Source organism: Schistocerca serialis, chromosome 7, assembly GCF_023864345.2.
Source record: "Schistocerca serialis cubense isolate TAMUIC-IGC-003099 chromosome 7, iqSchSeri2.2, whole genome shotgun sequence".
In the NCBI taxonomy this organism is placed as follows: Eukaryota; Metazoa; Arthropoda; class Insecta; order Orthoptera; family Acrididae; genus Schistocerca; species Schistocerca serialis.
Genome location: NC_064644.1, coordinates 456,381,876 through 456,404,648, shown reverse-complemented (window position 1 = coordinate 456,404,648; position 22,773 = coordinate 456,381,876). Strand labels below are relative to the sequence as shown.

Here is a 22,773-nt window from a genome sequence, read left to right as displayed (position 1 = left end):
ATGGGGATATATATATATATATATATATATATATATGTGTATGTAAGTGCAGAACATGAAATGAAATAGAGTGCACATGCACTGAGTACAGAACATATCAAGCAATGACAAAATGTATACGCAATGAGTACAAAACATATTAACAAATGACATAAAGTGCACACACACTGTACATATAAGAAATGACAAAATGTATACGTAATGAGTATAAAACATGTTAACAAATGATATAAAGTGCACATGCACTGTATATATCTCTACCATTTTACAAGAACTAGGATACGCAATGAGTTCAAAACATATTAATAAATGACATAAAGTGCACACGCACTGTATATATATATATATATATATATATATATATATATATATATATATATATATATATATATATATATATATATATATATATATATATACACTCCTGGAAATTGAAATAAGAACACCGTGAATTCATTGTCCCAGGAAGGGGAAACTTTATTGACACATTCCTGGGGTCAGATACATCACATGATCACACTGACAGATCCACAGGCACATAGACACAGGCAACAGAGCATGCACAATGTCGGCACTAGTACAGTGTATATCCACCTTTCGCAGCAATGCCGGCTGCTATTCTCCCATGGAGACGATCGTAGAGATGCTGGATGTAGTCCTGTGGAACGGCTTGCCATGCCATTTCCACCTGGCGCCTCAGTTGGACCAGCGTTCGTGCTGGACGTGCAGACTGCGTGAGACGACGCTTCATCCAGTCCCAAACATGCTCAATGGGGGACAGATCCGGAGATCTTGCTGGCCAGGGTAGTTGACTTACACCTTCTAGAGCACGTTGGGTGGCACGGGATACATGCGGACGTGCATTGTCCTGTTGGAACAGCAAGTTCCCTTGCCAGTCTCGGAATGGTAGAACGATGGATTCGATGACGGTTTGGATGTACCGTGCACTATTCAGTATCCCCTCGACGATCACCAGTGGTGTACGGCCAGTGTAGGAGATCGCTCCCCACACCATGATGCCGGGTGTTGGCCCTGTGTGCCTCGGTCGTATGCAGTCCTGATTGTGGCGCTCACCTGCACGGCGCCAAACACGCATACGACCATCATTGGCACCAAGGCAGAAGCGACTCTCATCGCTGAAGACCACACGTCTCCATTCGTCCCTCCATTCACGCCTGTCGCGACACCACTGGAGGCGGGCTGCACGATGTTGGGGCGTGAGCGGAAGACGGCCTAACGGTGTGCGGGACCGTAGCCCAGCTTCATGGAGACGGTTGCGAATGGTCCTCGCCGATACCCCAGGAGCAACAGTGTCCCTAATTTGCTGGGAAGTGGCGGTGCAGTCCCCTACGGCACTGCGTAGGATCCTATGGTCTTGGCGTGCATCCGTGCGTCGCTGCGGTCCGGTCCCAGGTCGACGGGCACGTGCACCTTCCGCCGACCACTGGCGACAACATCGATGTACTGTGGAGACCTCACGCCCCACCTGTTGAGCAATTCGGCGGTACGTCCACCCGGCCTCCCGCATGCCCACTATATGCCCTCGCTCAAAGTCCATCAACTGCACATACGGTTCACGTCCACGCTGTCGCGGCATACTACCAGTGTTAAAGACTGCGATGGAGCTCCGTATGCCACGGCAAACTGGCTGACACTGACGGCGGCGGTGCACAAATGCTGCGCAGCTAGCGCCATTCGACAGCCAACACCGCGGTTCCTGGTGTGTCCGTTGTGCCGTGCGTGTGATCATTGCTTGTACAGCCCTCTCACAGTGTCCGGAGCAAGTATGGTGGGTCTGACACACCGGTGTCAATGTGTTCTTTTTTCCATTTCCAGGAGTGTATATATACATATATATATATATATATATATATATATATATATATATATATTTACCATTTTACAAGAACTAGGAAAGGAAACGGAAGGATTGCATCATGGTTGTAGCACTGTAGGTTGCACGTAGCTGCCCTGAAAGTCCATATCTTTCTACAGAAGCACAACACCAAGTGAGACAATCTGAAGTTCTCTTCCCTGAAGTATTAATCAGTGTAGCCAAGACACTGAAATGTCGTATTAATATTCAAAGTTATCATATTGGTAGTATATTAGGTACACCAAACAGTGGGACCATAATAACATGTCCATCGTTCAAGGTGGTGGACAGCATGATGTGTCAACACCACACTCTTGTAAGGTACACCAACGTAGAATTAGTGCAAAAATCAATTATAGTGCTCCATGATCATGAGAATAGACAGGACAAACGGATATTGCTGTAATTTCTGGTAATTAGGTCAGAAGGTGAAGGACATTATGTCTTATGCTAGTCATCATAGAGAATTACACTAGTCTATTAACCGATTTGAGTAATTGTTGGCACTCATTGCCTAGTTCCTAAACATTTCTGTACTATGTATGGAGTATTACAGAACATTATTCATAAGTCATCTGATTACACTAAATATTGGCACTCATTGGCCAGTTACAAGCCATAGTTATGCATTGTTCAGAAGTCATCATTCAAAGCAAGAGTTAATTAATGGCATAGCATTAACATAATTCATCTAGTTACAGTAATCATTGGCACTCATGTGCCAGTTACAAACCATTTTTATGCATTATTCAGAAGTGATCATTCAAAGCAAGAGTTAATTAATGGCATAGCATTAACATAATTCATCTAGTTATAGTAATCATTGGCACTCATTGGCCACTTACAAATCATTTTTATGCATTATTCATAAGTGATCATTCAAAACAGGAGTTAATGAGTGTAGCATTAAGCTACTGGTATTCATATATGATATCATGTAAGTGATATAAGACAAATTTAAAAATATAAAAAAAAGTGGCATTCATTGGCCAGTTACAAGGTATTCATATACTTTTATAAAACATTATTCAGTATTATTCAGAAGTCATCATTCAAAATGAGAGATAATTATTGGCATAGCAGTTATAAAGTATAACAAAAATATTATTTACAGAAATTATTGGCATAGCATTTATGCATTATTACAGAACATCATTCAGTATTACTCAGAACTCATCATTCAAGTGACATAGTACATATTTAAAATGTAACACTCTGAAACTATTACTCAAGGTCTGTGTTCCAATAATACATAGATATAATGGATTCAATACATCTGACAAATCTGCATTATATTTAGTACTATAAATATCTCTTAAACTAATAGCATTATTTGGGACTGGTAATACATTTTTTTTTGTGTGTGCTAGCAATGAATTGCGTTGGGATCGATAATTAATTGCTGGGGCATGAAAATATTTGCTTTTGACTTATTGCTGCAAATAAGGATTAGTAACCTCATTCGTCATGAGCCAGCTGTAGCAAGGTTATGAAACAAGTAGAGTATAAGTGATCACATTCAAGAATGACACACACAAATTGGTAAAAAAAATGCAAGTACTAGAACGGTTTTAATAACTAACTGCTTATAGGACATTAATTTCATGAATAGCTTCTCCTGGAAAGAATACAAAATGGATTATTCAGCTGAAAGAAGAAACGCATATTATGCTGAAAAGTAGTGAACTTCGAATTAACAGGTAATGAAACGTGTACTCAATATGTATGTACTCTGAAACATCCTGGCAGATTAAAACTGTGTACCCGACCGAGACTCGAACTCGGGACCTTTGTCCTTCGCGGGCAAGTGCTCTACCACCTGAGCTACCGAAGCACGACTCACGCCCGGTACTCACAGCTCTACTTCTGCCAGTATCTCGTCTTCTACCTTCCAAACTTTACAGAAGCTCTCCTGCGATCCTTGCAGAACTAGCACCCCTGAAAGAAAGGATACTGCGGAGACATGGCTTAGCCACAGCCTGGGGGATGTTAACAGAATGAGATTTTCACTCTGCAGCGGAGTGTGCGCTGATATGAGACTTCCTGGTAGATTAAAACTGTGTGCCCGACCGAGACTCGAACTCGGGACCTTTGCCTTTCGCGGGCAAGTCTCAGTCGGGCACACAGTTTTAATCTGCCAGGAAGTTTCATATCAGCGCACACTCCGCTGCAGAGTGAAAATCTCATTCTGGAAACATCCCCCAGGCTGTGGCTAAGCCATGTCTCGGCAGTATCCTTTCTTTCAGGAGTGCTAGTTCTGCAAGGTTTGGAGGAGAGCTTTTGTAAAGTTTGGAAGGTAGGAGACGAGATACTGGCAGAAGTAAAGCTGTGAGTACCGGGCGTGAGTCGTGCTTCGGTAGCTCAGATGGTAGAGCACTTGCCCTCGAATGGCAAAGGTCCCGAGTTCGAGTCTCGGTCGGGCACACAGTTTTAATCTGCCAGGAAGTTTCATATCAGCGCACACCCCGCTGCAGAGTGAAAATCTCATTCTGTATGTATTCTAGCTGTCCTTTCCAAAACATTCAGTCATTATACCATGCGATATAAGACATACTGTCAAAACGAACTGCAACAAATACTTAAATAACTACATAGCATTTCTTAACTAACAGTAAATATATAAACTTCATCATCCTCATCATCTGCAAAGAAAAACTTCATTATTCATATTACTATAACTTCATTACTATCATCACCTGCAAAGAAAAACTTCATTATTCATATTAGCATATTCTTCATACAACTATTCATCATCATTCATTATTATCTGCAAAAAAGACACTTCATTATTCATTATTCATATTACCATTTACTTCATACAACTATTCATAGTATAGAGTTTCTTATTTCTAGCATATTTCATCACTAAAACTAAGATGTGTAGTTCTGTCTGACAGCCTGCATCAATCGCCTCGTATTCTGAAAGAAAAATAATTAGTTAAGACTGCTATCATACGATGTGTATAGTATATTCTTGTTAATGCTTGTTAATTCTGATCCATTTACTCTTCATCACAAGGTATTCCATTTTCTTCCGTTCATTCCGAAGGTGAAATTCCCATTTCATAGTAATCCACTGTGGTTTGTTTAATTTATTTCTTTTACACGTTATTGCTTTCTGAAAATGATGTATAAGGATTAATATCTTGCATTTAAATCATATACTCATTAAATAAAAACTGGTTTCTAGTGATATAATTAAGCATACAGCATAGCATGACAGAATTGTATTTATGTCAAAAACATAGAGAGTGTTCAGGTGCAAAAGTGTACACACAGTCTCATAATGCAGTAGCCAAAAGTGTAGAATAGTCAAGATATTGAGATATCATTAGGAAAAATGTTAAAGTCAACTGGTGTTTGTTATACCTTAAAGATTTCGTAGTGCCTACAAACAAAACAGGAAAACAATCATACATACACGAAAAATGGAAAATCTGCACAGTCTGATATATAACGACAAGAAAAGCGACCTGCTAACCTTACCTTGCCGGGCACTTGCCAAGAAAAAAAACGATCATTATCAGTAAGTAGTCACATAACTATAATTGCTTAAGTGGTCATAAAATATGTAAGTTTATCTGGAAAAATGTGCACGGTCTGATGTGTAATGACAAGAAAAGCGACATGCTAACCTTACCTTGCCGGGCAATTGCCAAGAAAAAATATGATAAGCATCAGTAAGTGTTCATATAAATATAATTGCATAAGTGGTCATATAAAAATCAGAAAATGGCATTACAGTGTGATAAATCATAAAGTATGTTCATTCAATAAAGGGTTTAATATTGGAGACATGGTGATTGCCTTTACTTTTTCTGGTTCTCAGAGTTTCGGCGTGTACTACATTGGGGTGAGGAATGCTGCGAATTCTGTATGGACCTGCATATAGAAGCTCAAATTTACTGCATCTACTCTTTCCTCTGTTGGATAAATAATGTGTGCGTACTAATATCTTCTGTCCAATGTGAAAGTCACGGCGAGTACAAACCTGTTTTTGCTGTCTTCTCCGGCGCTCTGCGGCACGTTTGATGTTGTTCAGTGCAGTGTCAATTATTTCATGGTGTCGTAGTCGACGAGATGTAGGAAAGGATACTAATTCTTTAATTTTGTTCGGTGGTTCAACATTTTTCAGTGTAACAGTCGGAGATAACATAGTAGATTCATTTGGTATAGAGTTAATTACATCCTGGAATGACAGTATGTGTGTATCCCAATCAATATGTTTTTTATAGCAGTATATTCTACTTAATTTACCAATTTCTTTCATTAGTCGTTCACAAGGGTTCGAAGAAGCGTGATACTTGGATATATTGATCGGAGAAATGTTTCTTGTTCGTAACATACGTGTCCATATAGCAGATCGAAATTGTGGTCCATTGTCGGAAATTACTTTCAATACATGCCCTACATGAAATAGAAAATGTTTTACAAATGCTTTCGAAACAGATTTAGCAGTAGCTCTGCGTAACGGAGTGAAGGTAACAAATTTTGAAGTGAGTTCAACAGCGACAAAGATGTAGCAAAAACCTCTATTAGATCTGGGAATCGGACCAAAAATGTCTATAACGGCCATGTGTCTCAATTTAACGGGTACAATGGGATGTAACGGAGGAATATGTGAAGTCGTGTCTGACTTAGCTTTCTGGCAGATTTTACATGACGCTAAAACTCGTCGTATACGTTTCTCCATGTTGGCAAAATAACAGTTCTGTCTCAGTATAAGAAAACATTTTCTGGCTCCGTAATGTGCGTAACTTAAATGAGTATACCAAATTAATTTGTTAACCAGTTCGTCAGGAATGCATAGTAACCAATTGCTGCTGTTAGGGTGAGAGCGGTGAAACAGAATGTTATTGCGTACAGTGTAATGGTTTCTAATGGTAACATTATTCCTATCTTGCCAAAGGTGTTTAATTTCTTTCCATACGTTGTCTTTGCTCTGCTCCTGTGCTATATCTCGTAATGATGACGAAATATAATTTTCGAATGCAACTTGTTGAATATACATGACGCTAAAATTTGCTTGGCAGAAGTTGGTTGCGATGTCTTGCTGATTGTTGCTGAGAGAACGGGATAGTGCGTCTGCTACAATATTTTGTGTACCGGGAATGTGAACAATTGCAAAATTAAATTCCTGTAAATAAAGTTTCCATCTGCTTAACCTGTCATGTGTAAATTTTGCTGAAAGTAAAAACTGTATAGCTCTATGATCTGTGTAAACGGTCGTATGTCTTCCATAAAGAAAATGCCTGAATCTCGTAAATGCCTATACAACAGATAATGTTTCAAGTTCTGTAACAGAATAATTGCGTTCAGCAGGTGACAGAATGCGACTCGCAAAGGCGATGTTTTTAATTACTGTAGAACCATCTTCTTCAATTTCCTGAAAAATGTGTACGCCTAAAGCGGTGTTAGAACTGTCGGTGGCAATGGAAAAATTTCTAGTAAGATCTGGATGTGATAAAAGTGGTGCGTTTAACAAAGCTTGTTTCAGATTGACAAATTCAGACTGTGCTTGGCTATCCCAGGACCAAATAGTGTTTTTACCCGACAGTTGACATAATCTAGGGGTGTCTAAAGCAGAGTAATGAATAAATTTACGAAAAAAGTTAATTAAACCCAAAAAGCTGCGTAGTTGTTTCTTCGTCGTAGGTACAGTAATGTCACGTAAAGCTTGAAGTTTTTCCGTGTCAGGCGCAATGCCTTATGCTGAAATGACATGTCCAAGAAATTTTATGGAAGTTTTCCCAAAGTGCGATTTACTAAGATTAACTGAGTCCTTGTGCACGAAAAGTTCGTAACAGTTGTTCAAGAATCAAATTATGTTCAGACCAGTTAGCTTCTGCAATAAGAATGTCGTCTACATATGTTGTGATTCTGTCTTTTAAATCCGTCGGAAGTATAGTATTCAAACCGCGAATAAATGCTGCTGAAGAAATACACTCCTGGAAATTGAAATAAGAACACCGTGAATTCATTGTCCCAGGAAGGGGAAACTTTATTGACACATTCCTGGGGTCAGATACATCACATGATCACACTGACAGATCCACAGGCACATAGACACAGGCAACAGAGCATGCACAATGTCGGCACTAGTACAGTGTATATCCACCTTTCGCAGCAATGCCGGCTGCTATTCTCCCATGGAGACGATCGTAGAGATGCTGGATGTAGTCCTGTGGAACGGCTTGCCATGCCATTTCCACCTGGCGCCTCAGTTGGACCAGCGTTCGTGCTGGACGTGCAGACCGCGTGAGACGACGCTTCATCCAGTCCCAAACATGCTCAATGGGGGACAGATCCGGAGATCTTGCTGGCCAGGGTAGTTGACTTACACCTTCTAGAGCACGTTGGGTGGCACGGGATACATGCGGACGTGCATTGTCCTGTTGGAACAGCAAGTTCCCTTGCCAGTCTCGGAATGGTAGAACGATGGGTTCGATGACGGTTTGGATGTACCGTGCACTATTTAGTATCCCCTCGACGATCACCAGTGGTGTACGGCCAGTGTAGGAGATCGCTCCCCACACCATGATGCCGGGTGTTGGCCCTGTGTGCCTCGGTCGTATGCAGTCCTGATTGTGGCGCTCACCTGCACGGCGCCAAACACGCATACGACCATCATTGGCACCAAGGCAGAAGCGACTCTCATCGCTGAAGACGACACGTCCCTCTATTCACGCCTGTCGCGACACCACTGGAGGCGGGCTGCACGATGTTGGGGCGTGAGCGGAAGACGGCCTAACGGTGTGCGGGACCGTAGCCCAGCTTCATGGAGACGGTTGCGAATGGTCCTCGCCGATACCCCAGGAGCAACAGTGTCCCTAATTTGCTGGGAAGTGGCGGTGCGGTCCCCTACGGCACTGCGTAGGATCCCACGGTCTTGGCGTGCATCCGTGCGTCGCTGCGGTCCGGTCCCAGGTCGACGGGCACGTGCACCTTCCGCCAACCACTGGCGACAACATCGATGTACTGTGGAGACCTCACGCCCCACGTGTTGAGCAATTCGGCGGTACGTCCACCCGGCCTCCCGCATGCCCACTATACGCCCTCGCTCAAAGTCCGTCAGCTGCACATACGGTTCACGTCCACGCTGTCGCGGCATGCTACCAGTGTTAAAGACTGCGATGGAGCTCCGTATGCTACGGCAAACTGGCTGACACTGACGGCGGCGGTGCACAAATGCTGCGCAGCTAGCGCCATTCGACGGCCAACACCGCGGTTCCTGGTGTGTCCGCTGTGCCGTGCGTGTGATCATTGCTTGTACAGCCCTCTCGCAGTGTCCGGAGCAAGTATGGTGGGTCTGACACACCGGTGTCAATGTGTTCTTTTTTCCATTTCCAGGAGTGTAGTTAAACCGAACGGTAATTTACAAAATTGATAACAGTCACCAAAACAGAGAAAAGCTGTGTATTTTCTGCATTTCGGATGGAGCTGGATTTGCCAAAATCCCGATTTCAAATCTAATGTGGAATAAATAGCAGTACCATGAAATTTCAGTAGAAGTTCTTCTAGTGTCTGTGGGCGATCTGTTTCATTAATAATAATGTCATTGATGTGACGCGAATCAAGTACGATGCGAAGTGAACCATCCTTTTTCTTGACAATATGGAGCGGGTTTATGTACGGACTAACTGCTGGTTCAATAATTCCTTGGTCAAGCATAGCTTGCAATTCTTTCTTAACTTGTTCTGTGTGAATATATGGAATGAGATAATGTTTGGCTTTAAATGTGTCGTGCTGTTTAACTCGAAATTCATACATAAAACCGGACATAGTACCACGGACGTTGTCAAAAACTGGAGCTTGCTGTAAAAGAATTTTGCGTAGCTCTGAACGTTCGTCGTCTGTATTTGCACTGCTCTGTTTAATTTTATCAGAAATCATCTGTATAACGTCATAGTCGCCTTCGTCAGGAGAATTATAGTTGTGTACGTACGTATCTGTGAACAATGTCAAATGACAGTCTATGTAACGCGATATAGAAATGACCTCTGTACGATTAATTGTTTGTTCTTCTGCAGATAAAGAGTGCTGAAATTCTAATGCCAGTTGTACATTTTCATCCTTTAACATTAAATAGGAATTTTGAAAGTCAATAATTGCGTCGTGTTGTACCAGAAAATTCGTACCTAAAATAACGTCAGTAAGGGAAAAATCCAAAAATTTGAGTGAAACGTATGACCTGCTATACAAAACGATAAGTGTGTCCGTAATTTTACATCTACTCCTTTACCAGATACTGCTCCTTTTACTTTAGTTTTGCCTAATGGTAACGTAGGATAGGTATTCTTTTTGTTACATTCATTGAAAGTTTCCTCATTTATAACTGACATAGGTGATCCAGAATCGATTACTGCTGAAAATTTGGATGATCCAATCTTTACTTCAATGAAAGGGTGTGAAATGGTTTTTTGAATAACTGGTTTTTCCTACAAAAGAGTGTCTCGGATGTCGTCAGAAGTCATAACATTTTCGTGAACAAGATTCTGTGTGTCAAAAGTATTACTTGCGTTGCTGGAAGATGCAACCTGTACTGTATCTAGTCAAATTCTATCTGACGTGCTATTATTTGCAGGAGGATGCTGTGGCATTTCGACTATTTGTACTGTTCTGTTACTTCGTCCTGACGCATTAGGTTCGGGATGATACCGACTGTCTGGTTCATTCATGATAATCTGTTGTTGCGGATAATTCTGTTGCTGGTAAGATCGACTGTTAGGCTGAAAATTGTGCTCATTACTTTTACGTCTGTCATTATAGTCATTGCTATACGGCGCGTTGCGATAGGAATTAAAATGATGTGTTTTCTGTACGTAGCGATTTCCTTGCTGCTGTGCGTTACTATTTGGCGGAGCCGACGCTATACGTGCAGGCGGCGAAACATTAAAGCTAGGCTGACCTTGTACGTTACATTGCTGGTTAGGTATTCTAACCGGTTGGTTTTGTTGCTGTTCTTTGGAAAAACCTCTATTGTTACCAAAATGTGGTTCCTGTTGCCGATAATTTTGATGATACTGAAAATGTTGTACATACTGATGATTACAATTTTATCTGTTATTAAAATTACGGCGGTAGTTGTCATTTCGGGAGTGTCTAAAGAAAACTGTCACTTTCGGTAAAATTTGTCATATCAGGTTTTCTTTACTCATTCTTAATTCTAGAGAGATCGATAGCTGAAGAGCTGTTTTGCTAGATATAAAGGATAGTAGAAGAGAAGGCAGCAGTGCAGAAAACTAAAGATGAAATAGCACCACTACGGCTCGGGGCCCTGTGCACACTACGGCACATGTTCATCAAAGCGTAATGAATCCCCTGAGGTCAATTACGCGCTGCAAATAAATTTTAGTTTCTGCGTTACAGGCAATGCCGGTGAAAATTCAAAAGCAAGTTGTTGAATCCAATCCAATTCTAGTTTCTGCATTACAGGCCAAGCTGGTGAAAATACGAAAGCAAATTGTCGTATCCAGTCCAAAGCGTGTACCTGTGCTCTGTCATTTTTAAATACCTTAAATTTTCTCACGGATAGAAAGTGTTTGTAATAATAATTATCGTCTCTGTATGTCTTAGCAGGTTCAGGATTGCATGAGAATCTGTTTGTCTGTGTCTCTTCAGATTCTAAGTCGCGTGGTCTCTGTAAATTACTTAAGTTATACTGGCTGTGTGAGTGTAACAAATGTTCGGAACGTGGCGTATGCTGTGACGTGTTAGTGACTGAAACATTTTTCATCTCTGTCACTTCTTGCTGTAAAGTTGACAATTTTCTAGTAATGTATTGTTGGACGAACCTATCTCACTGATCGTCTGCTGTAAATTTTGGAATTTGGGTGTTTGATTAAACGAAATTGGTGATGTATTGTCTGATTTGGTGTCATTATTATTTTCGATAACATCAATACGACTGGCCAATTCATCATATTTTTCAGTCAGTACTTTTACCTGATCATCGTTTTTAGTATCACAAGCATTAATTTGTTTTTGTATTTTACGTGTGGTTTTGTTCAATTTCTTAACGTCTGCTTTAATGGCATCAGGATCCTGTATTAGTTCCAACTTTTCAAGTCTGTTGGTCATTGTCTGAAAGTCTAATGTGTGTGTGTCTGTTTTTGTTTTAAGATCGGAGATTTCATCATACAATTCTGTGATCAACTGTTTGATTTCGTCCGATACTGTAGCAATATTGTTGTCTATGTATGTTTTTGCTTTCATAAACAATTGACGCTTATCTTCCTGTCTCTTTGCACTAATTGTTTCCATGACTTGTTGCTTGACTTTATTCTGTTCCTGTATAAATTTACTGTAACGCGTTTCACTGTTTTGTAGGTGGTGATGGAAACGTTCGTCAATTTGGCTGTTCTGTTGGTCAAACTTCGCATCTACTTTTGCATCCAGCGTGCGTGAAAGTTCTGCTGGCATTAATTTAAACTCGTCGCGTAACTGTGTTGCGTTTTCAGAGCATTGTTTAGCGACTGGACTAATTTCATCTCTAAGTAATTTAGCTGTGACTGCATGTGTATTACTTAATTTTTGAGCCACAGATCTAATTTCTTCACTATTGCTCCTAGCACAAGCCTTAATTTCCTCACGTAATTGTTCTTTAGTATCATGACATTGCGCGGCAACGGCTGTAATCTGTTCACTAAGTTGTTTGTTCTGTTCATTAAGTCGTTTGAAATTGTTGTCTTGTTTATCATTCGACTGTTTGGAATTGCTGTCTAGTTTTTCATTTAGTTGTTTGTTCGATTCATTAATTTGTTGTTTGAAATTTTCATTAAGTTGTTTGTTTGATTCATGAAGTTGTAGCAATAATGCCATAACTTGATCCCAGCCAATATTACCTACTGTATTCTCTGTAATGTGTGAAGGTTTGCCAATCGGATGTGCACCGTGGATCACTACATCGGAATCAAATAAATTTGACGTATTGTGACTAAATTGTTCATTTTCGTTAGAATCATTTATCTGTTCACTGTGTAAATTCTCCAAATCAGGTGTGTTAAACTGGGCAGCGTTCATTGTAACGGAACGTGCCGCGTCATCAATTAACGTTAAATTAACAGAGGACACAATTGAACTTGTTTGCTCATCATTAGCATTAAAATCATTACTAGTGATCGGCACGCACTGATTATCTGTAATTAGAGGATTATCACTATTACACTGAGTATCGCTAGTATTATCGGTCAAATTATTCGAGTCGGCTATTTCACTCCTTGCACATCGCGATGTACTGTTAACAGTTTTTCGCGGCATTTTTCACAAGTCAAAATTAAGCACAAAATGAAACAAAGATGAAGCAAAAATGGAACAAACACAATTACAACAAAGAGCAATAAATTGCCAATGATCTGTGAAAGAAAGAGTGACAAATTAGCAAATGCGTTGCGCCAGATGCAAACTACATTTAAGTAAATAAGAGCAGATATATGACTACTTCTCAGAGATTCACAAAGAAATACGATCCTGGGCGGTTGTCGCCAAGTGTAACCTCCCCACAATATATAATAAATAATATGATTATGATTCTAATTTAATGTAACCTCAAAACAAAATTCTTTTCACATTAACCTCCACACAAAATTCTTTCTGATTAATCTAAGCTCAAAATTCATTCACATTTAGCGTCACGTCCCGATAAAAAAATAAATTCAGTAACTTGGTAATAAAACAGTGTAACTAACCTCTCAATTAAACTGCCGCTCACTTATGACTTTTCAATAATTCACTGTGAATTTAACCTGGTAAATTTGGACGACAGCAGTGCTGCGTCATGCCCTGAAAGATCATTCTGAATAAAAAAGGGAAAAATTCTTACCTCAATGAAGTCGCCGGATATATCTCCTCTTACAATAAATTCTTCCGGCACAGCTCTGTGCAATGCTGGCCGACCTATCTGTCATTTATGAAAGGAAGCAACTGATTTTTCTATTGCAATAATCGGGATGATCATGGATGGGAGAAATTAGTAAATTCTTTAAATTGAAATGAATGGTTGTTAAAAGTTACTTTTTATGAGCAAGATTATTATTACGAGAGTTTTAAAACATTTACATGCGACTTGAGATAACATTACTACATATGCGCGAGGCTGCTTTTTGCCTTATACAATAATACTCAGGCTCCGGCATCGCTGCACCGCGACCGGGCCATCCAACACGATACACCAGACCAGACCAGAGCAGACTCCAGACTAGCAACAACTTACTGCTACAGCTACACAGTTCCTACTGCAGTCAACACTGCTCTCTGGTCAGAGACCTTGCATATCGCAGGCAGCACATGAGCAATACATCGAAATTACATCTGCTCGGACCTCTTACAAACCCTCTCTTGTCGTTAATAGTCTATGGGATATGGTCTTCCTCCAGTACAGGTGGCAAATCTTTACACAGGTCTGTGCAGGCGATTTGGATCACTGGCCACCTCCTCCAATGGACCAGCATGTGTATATGTAACCTGCTCGATGTTAACACACAGATGGTATTTGTCTTTCCATATATTCGAAGAGAGAGATGTGATAAAATCTTATAGGGAGATGTTTGGAGGTTCTATTGTAAGGAGTGGTATGACTGGTTAAAGTTTGGATACATATAGTTCGCATTTTTTTACCTGCTCTAAACGTTACAAAAAACAGTGAGGACTGCTCTCAAATTTAGTGAATGACTGTATAGATGATGATCTATATTGGTATTTCATACATCTGAAATGAATGTAATGCCCTCGTGCATGACAGTTTGTAATTTGAACATAAGCAATGCTCTCTAACTACATCAGTTTTGCTCATAAAACTAATATAAATCGATTTTATTTATACTCGTGCACTCACAACTGTTCTCATTATTATTGTCATGGTTGTGTGTTTAAAAATATGTATTATCGCCAAGTCCTATGTTATTTCATACTTCATAACCTTTAAATATAATGCAGGCACCACTTGAATCATAGCTCATTGTGGAACCTAGAAATGATTGTGTTTTTCCTGACATGTGAGTAGATTGCATGAAAAAGGCTGTTCTGTGATGACCGAATTGCTTATGACATTATAACACAACAATCTGCTGCTACTGTGAATGGTACTCTACTGGATGTGGACTGCTTCTTAGTATGTGAGTGACAGAAGCTTTACACAGAGGTTGGTAGAGGCGAGTTATGCAGCAAAAATGTCAGATACCTGCACGCAGGCGGTATTTGTTTTCGATGTATCGGAGCTGTCTTTTAGGGTTGTCTGCTAGATGACGTTAGGAGATTCTGTTACAAGGTATCCTCTCAGAATTCGTTTTTACGTTTCGAAAACGCTAGCGTGATACACCATTGCACTGGTAAAATATGACCTGCCATGTTATATAAAACAACAATGTCCTCTTCAATTACAGCTTCTTGTTGCCAATCGTAAAATGATTGTGTTTCTTACAATATATGAACAAATGGCGTATTCTGTAATGTTAGTCCGTCTGTCAGAAATGTTTGTAACACACACATGCAGGACAATTTATTAACAGACACTGATTTGAACATCAAGGACGCTCTCAAACCATGTCATTTTGTCCATCAAACTGAGAGAAATCGCTTAACATTGAGGTTTCTTTCCTTCATAGTTTAAATTCTGATTTTTACTTTATTCCGATGAAAGTTTCGAAATAATGAGGACATTCTCCAGTGATTAGCTGATTTTGCAGCAAAATAGTGAAAGTTTTTTTTTATTTTACACAGGCTCGACATGTATAAAAGATGCATCCCTATAGAGCTCCAACCTCTCCAGTTTGGTCATCTTCAATCAGTGGCAGCAGTGTTGCGGTCTTCGTTTTCACTCCGTTGGATGTCACAAAAAAACAGGACACGGAGGGGGGGGGGGGGGGGGGGAGAGAGAGACACTTGAGTTGTATCCTGCAGTCAAACGTAAAAGAATGACTGTACAGTTGCCATTCTACAACGATAATTCAGTCATCTGAAAAGAATGCAACGCCCTTGTCCATGACAATTTATAATTTAAATGTGATGAATGCTCTCAAACTACATCGATTTTGCTCATGAAACGAAAAGGAAATGGACTGTGCCTGCTTTCATGGAAAAAAAACTGCTTTTTACTGTTGTCCTGGCCGTGTCTTTTAATAGATGCTCGCTTATAAGAGGTGCATAGACATTAAATACATTTGTCACTGTCGGCCGGAGTGGCCGAGCGGTTCTAGGCGCTACAGTCTGGAACCGCGCGACCGCAACGTCGCAGGCTCGAATCCTGCCTCGGCCATGGGTGTGTGTGATGCCCGTAGGTTAGTTAGGTTTAAGTAGTTCTTAGTTCTAGGGGACTGATGACCTCAGAAGTTAAGTCCCATAGTGCTCAGAGCCATTTGACTCATTTGAACATTTGTCACAGTGAAATGTCTTCTCTCACAGAATGGTGGGCACCAGCGGAATCAATCGGACATGGTAGGGGGATCGTTGCACAACTGCGCTTTTAGACAGACAAAACGCAGTTGGGGCAGCCATCATTTATCTCACTTCGTTCTGTGGCCCGCTGGCGTCGTGACCTGTTGTGTATGTGTACCTCTTGTCACTGTTAATAGCACTGATGCTCCCAGCCACATGTTCCGCTGGAGAGGCAGAGCCTCTGGCTACAGCAGGCCACACCTGCTTGCTGGGTGGGTCATGCAGTGGCTGGCTGAAGACTGTTCTCCCAGAAACCGTTGGGGCTGCGTCCAGCAGAGGTGGTAGCAGCTGCCCATTTCCCAACCAGCAGCCGTAAGAAAAAGTGATCTGGAGAGTTCTCCGGAATTACATTGTTCTTCCAGGGAGAGGGAGGGGTGCAGTCTTTCCGAGAAATACGTTTACCGGCCTGCAGGAAGGCAACTGTTCTTGAGCCCATCTGTGACTGATTTCCGCAGACGAAAAACAGTATATCTCTGCCACCAGATGAATCTCTTTGTGGGCCATCAGCGACAGAATAGAACAAGCCTATACTCCCCCCTACAGTGAGGAGAGGGAGGGATGAGGGGTGGTAGAGTGGAAGTAAAATTGGCTCTAAGCTGGTCAGTTTGTGACTGCACATCGAGGAAAACACACATGCAACTGCCGCCCCTCTCTCCTGTTGCAATCTTTTAAGGTCGATTTTTGTGGTAGTTGTGTTACTGCAATGATTTCCTGAATCCCCTGTGAATGAGTTGCATTATGACCCATTGTTTATGAGTGCTGTTTTTTTTTTTCATGACAATTTCCATGTGTATTTAGAACACTGAACCATTTTCCATCAGTTGTGGGAACGTGTATTGGTCTTCCTGAAGTCGAGCACCAGGGATGCGGAGTGACTGTCGAGCATTGCAGTGGGAAGTAGCGCAATCTGACGTCCAACAGCGATAGACATAGATCTCAGCTGTATACTCACAGGTAATACACATATTAAACTTCTCTCTGTCCGACACAAGCACCTCTCAGTTGAACATAACTGCCGCCAAAAATAAAGATAGTACCTTCCACTCCAGCCTTTTTCTCACCGGCTTGTAGCTAAAGGGATCATCCTATGTAGATCCCTGGAGGATAACACCACTTGTATGACATCGTTAATTTGTGATCTGTATTTCGATTTTAGTCGCTCCTTGTGTAGCGTTATGCATGTAGACATGTAATTAAATGGTTCAAATGGCTCTGAGCGCTGTGGAACTTAACATCTGAGGTCATCAGTCCCCTAGAACCTAGAGCTACTTAAAGCTAACTAACCTAAGGACATCACACACAGCCATGACCGAGGCAGGACTCGAACCTGCGATCGTAGCGGTCGCGCGGTTCCAAACTGAAGTGCCTAGAACCGCTCGGCCACAGCGGCCGGCAGACATGTGATTAGGACCAATCCTCGTGGTTAATTATGTAATTTTCATTGCAAAGTAAATACTCTATCCTAACCTTGCTCTCCTGCATGTGGACCGTTTCCCTGTGTTGGGGGTTGCACTTGGGCTTCCTGCCCATAGGGACCGGACTTTGAGTCCTGGAAAGGGCACCCACTGCTCTGAATTTCCTGCCAGTTCCTGGGTGGTGGTTGGGGTGGGACATAAAGCCTTGGGTCAAAGTAATATCCACCATTTTTGAAATTCCCACCAAAATTCGAAATTCCCACCAATATGGCGGGTGGGAGAAGGGAAGTGAGAGGAGAGGGGGAGGAGGAGGGGGAGGGGACCCACGTGCTGGCTGGGGAAAACCCATGACATCATCTGTTGGTGGGGTGGGGTGATGGTAATTAATTGATCAATTTAATTAATCTGCATATAAATCTGATATCAAAATTGGGGTGGCATGGCCATTACCCCACTACTTGCGAGGACCAACTATTGGTCCATGTTCGAATTCACTTAGCTCTGACACAGTGCGTTCACAACTACACCGAACACTGTTCTGACCACTACTGACACTCGCAACATACTTAGGACATTGCACAGCTGCCGTCCATGGTCAGTTACACAGTGCAACAAGCAAGCTCAGCTATCGTCTGAATTTATGTCCATTTATGCATTTCTCGCTGTGTGCATATTTTTGCCAACCCCTTGTGAATTAGTCTGTTAGTGAAATCCATATCGAAATCCCTACAATAGTTCCTGAAATTAGTCCATAGATACAGACAGAAATCGTGATGGGAGACTTCAATTTCTATGTGTCTATAATAGAACAGAACATAGATAGAAGATAATTCAGATCCCGATCCTTTTCAATCATCTTGCTCATAACACTGAAGTGTTTTTGGCCAATAAATAATTTCGGTGGTCCTTCAAAAATTCATTGCTGACAGAGGCATTGCTTCTGCTAATTTCTGTGAACCAAATGTGTACAGTCTTTTCTGAACGTGAATCATTATCAAAAGTTGAGCGACGTGATTCGATGCCCTGTAGTTGAGTTAGGTCTTTAGAAGTATCGTATAAACTCGCCAAACGTAAGATTGCCTTTTGTTGACAACACTGTTCCCTGCAACTCTCACCTTGAACAAACTACTGGGCCAGTTTTTAAGCAGCCATTGGTTTTACAATAACAGATCGTAAATTTCTAAAACAACAGTAATAATGTCTCATGTCAACAGTGCCATCTAGCGGACATTTACGGGCTGTTACAAAAAGGTACGGCCAAACTTTCAGGAAACATTCCTCACACACAAAAAAAGAAAATATGTTATGTGGACATGTGTCCGGAAACGCTTACTCTCCATGTTAGAGCTCATTTTATTACTTCTCTTCAAATCACATTAATCATGGAATGGAAACACACAGCAACAGAACGTACCAGCGTGACTTCAAACACTATGTTACAGGAAATGTTCAAAATGTCCTCTGTTAGCGAGGATACATGCATCCACCCTCCGTCGCATGGAATCCCTGATGCGCTGATGCAGCCCTGGAGAATGGCGTATTGTATCACAGACGTCCACAATACGAACACGAAGAGTCTCTACATTTGGTACCGGGGTTGCGTAGACAAGAGCTTTCAAATGCCCTCATAAATGAAAGTCAAGAGGGTTGAGGTCAGGAGAGCGTGGAGGCCATCGAATTGGTCCGCCTCTACCAATCCATCGGTCACCGAATCTGTTGTTGAGAAGCGTACGAACACTTCGACTGAAATGTGCAGGAGATCCATCGTGCATGAACCACATGTTGTGTCGTACTTGTAAAGGCACATGTTCTAGCAGCACAGGTAGAGTATCCCGTATGAAATCATGATAACGTGCTCCATTGCGCGTAGGTGGAAGAACACAGAAAATTGTGTTTGATAACGTGATTGCACAATTGCGTGCGGATTCTCGTCAGCCCACACATGTTGATTGTGAAAATTTACAATTTGATCACGTTGGAATGAAGCCTCATCCGTAAAGAGAACATTTGCACTGAAATGAGGATTGACACATTGTTGGATGAACCATTCGCAGAAGTGTACCCGTGGAGGCCAATCAGCTGTTGATAGTGCCTGCACACGCTGTACATGGTACGGAAACAACTGGTTCTCCTGTAGCACTCCCCATACAGTGACGTGGTCAACGTTACCTTGTACAGCAGCAACTTCTCTGACGATGACATTAGGGTTATCGTCAACTGCACGAAGAATTGTCTCGTCCATTGCAGGTGTCTTCGTCGTTCTAGGTCTTCCCCAGTCGCGAGTCATAGGCTGGAATGTTCCGTGCTCCCTAAGACGCCAATCAATTGCTTCGAACGTCTTCCTGTCGGGACACCTTCGTTCTGGAAATCTGTCTCGATACAAACGTACCGCGCCACGGCTATTGCCCCGTGCTAATCCATACATCAAATGGGCATCTGCCAACTTCGCATTTGTAAACATTACCCTGACTGCAAAACCACGTTCGTGATGAACACTAACCTGTTGATGCTACGTACTGATGTGCTTGATGCTAGTACTGTAGAGCAATGAGTCGCATGTCAACACAAGCACCGAAGTCAACATTACCTTCCTTCAATTGGGCCAACTGGCGGTGAATCGAGGAAGTACAGAACATACTGACGAAACTAAAATGAGCTCTAACATGGAAATTAAGCGTTTCCGGACACATGTCCACATAACATCTTTTCTTTATTTGTGTGTGAGGAATGTTTCCTGAAAGTTTGACCGTACCTTCTTGTAACAGCCTGTATATAGAACTGACAAGGTGACCCTCGCAGAGAGCTACTTTACTCGTTGCTTGTTCTGTCGATAATGAAACAACAAACTTAATTCTAGATTGATAAACTTTAATTTCCTCATCAGACCAGAAGTATTTCATAATGTGAACAACACAAGACTTGTCCATAGGGGACAAATCATAATTGTTTGTTGCAATTCGCTGAGATTTATTTACCCTTACAACTCACTACTTCTATTATGCGCTCAAGCTTGCAACATTTCTCAAAGCTGGATCAGTCTTATCAGTGGATTGGTGAGCTGAGGCCAGCGATATCACTTCCTCTAAGTCTGGTGAACTGGGGCCAGCGATATAACCAATTCCTTAGTTACCACTGTCAACAAGCTAGCCTTCTGGACGAAATATTTGTGGGTTGCTGTTCACTGATGCGCGCTTGTTGCGACTATAGCAACTCGTCAGTGTGTGGGAGTGGCGAAAAAAGGTTCGTTTTTCAAATGGTAGCGTGCAGATCTACTCTCCCTGCCGCCGCCGAAATAACCAGAAGTGAAAGTCGGAGATCGCTGCTTCAGTAGTAACACTGCTGTATTGCTCCGCAAACTGCTGGCTTGTTTTGCACGTACCTTGCACTTCATTTGCTACATAGTACGTCGCGGCTGTTAGATCTGATTTATTGAATTTAATTTGGTGTTATATTGAGATTCTGAAGAGTGGAGATGCCGCATGTCCCATGAACACACAATACCAGTGCTCATTTAACACTGAGCCAAATCAGTTATAGTTATGCCCCACCCATTCCGCCTCTCATTAACGTTATGCTTTTTCTAAATTGTTTTCCCATTTAATTGAGTTTGTGTTAGATGGAATATGCCATTCGAGACCACATATGTTCATTGCGCCATTCGTTTCCCTGAGGATCCGGTAAGTCGAATACCTAAAGTACAGCCCTGTTAACTAGCTTTCAGAGTGTTTGTCAATATAGAGACGATCTTGGAAGGAGTGGGATTATCTTTAATGAATGCAAGTGATGAGTACATTCTTAACATTATTCAAGCAAGTAAATGAATACATTTAAAACGGTGATTAGAACTGCTGTAATACTCATAAATACTATCCTATTTTCTTTACGAGAATGAGAACTCATTCCTGCCCAAGTACGTTAGGAAGGAGGTTGTATTTAGACCTTGAAACAAGAGTCTGATAAAATGTATTGTAATGGTAATATAAGTTGTTTCATGATAAGATAACAACTGGTATAGTTAAAAAAGCTTCATTGAATGCGGATTGCGCTATCCATTGGCATAGTATAGATGGAATAAATACTCAGGTTAAATAAATGCTTAAGTGGTCAAGTTGGGTAAATAAACCAAATAGCAAAATAAACAGCCAATGCACGTACGAAAATGGGGTTAACATTTGTGTTACATAAATAGTCAGATTGCGTAAACAATATCAATAACGGTATAGAATCAAACAATTAAATTACAACCGCAAAGAAAATTTGAGGCCTTTATCTTTTGTGCATGCGCTCACAAGGTACAGAAACGACGAAAACAGGTAGTTTCTGAGAAACTTAGTACGAAGTTAGAACAGCGTAACTCAATACCTTAAGACTCCATCTCCAAGTTTAAATATACCAGCGATTTGGAAGAAATAAATACCAAATTATTCGGACATGTGAACTGTGATATGTTAACGACACTGCAACGTTATACGAAGTGGTTTAATACCGACAAACGCTCTTTCTCGTAGACAGACTGGTGCCTCTCTACTGGCAAATTCACTTTTTTTTCAGAAAAAAGGTTATGTAATCTAGTTACTTGAAAACTGGAGCTTCTGAAAAACTGCAGTGGCGTGTGCATTGCCTTTTCTTTGCTTCTCCTGTCGTACTTGGACCAGCTGTTTCCACAGCGAGGATACGCATGACTTCCCTCGTAGGTTCACGCATCACTTACATTTTGTCAGACCTTTGGACCGTAAAAATTCTGAATAAGATTTCTTACAGCACGATTCAACAATCGTTCAGCATCTAATGTGTTTCCATCATGATGTTTTGTCCCTTTCGTCAATATATGCGACTTAGAGACGCCTTCTCTTATAAATAAGCGAATTTGTTAGTCAAAAGCATAAAGAAAAGACTCGTAGGTCTTCATAAACAGCGTGCAAATTGTGGAGTTGATATTTTTTCAAAGCGCACAAACTGCTCACTGGAAAGAGAACCACTGTGGCAAATTTATAGATTTATAGCTTGCCATGACAGACTGAGGCAAGAAGTCGAACACACAACATTCTGGAA

General features: G+C 41.3%; 1 non-coding gene across 1 annotated transcript; it reads left to right on the top strand.

The window, feature by feature from the left end:
• The first annotated feature begins 4,225 nt into the window (after positions 1 to 4,225).
• On the top strand, positions 4,226 to 4,300 carry Trnas-cga (transfer RNA serine (anticodon CGA)). The gene has a single exon. It is a non-coding gene; the product is annotated as a tRNA-Ser (tRNA).
• The last annotated feature ends 18,473 nt before the right edge of the window (positions 4,301 to 22,773 follow it).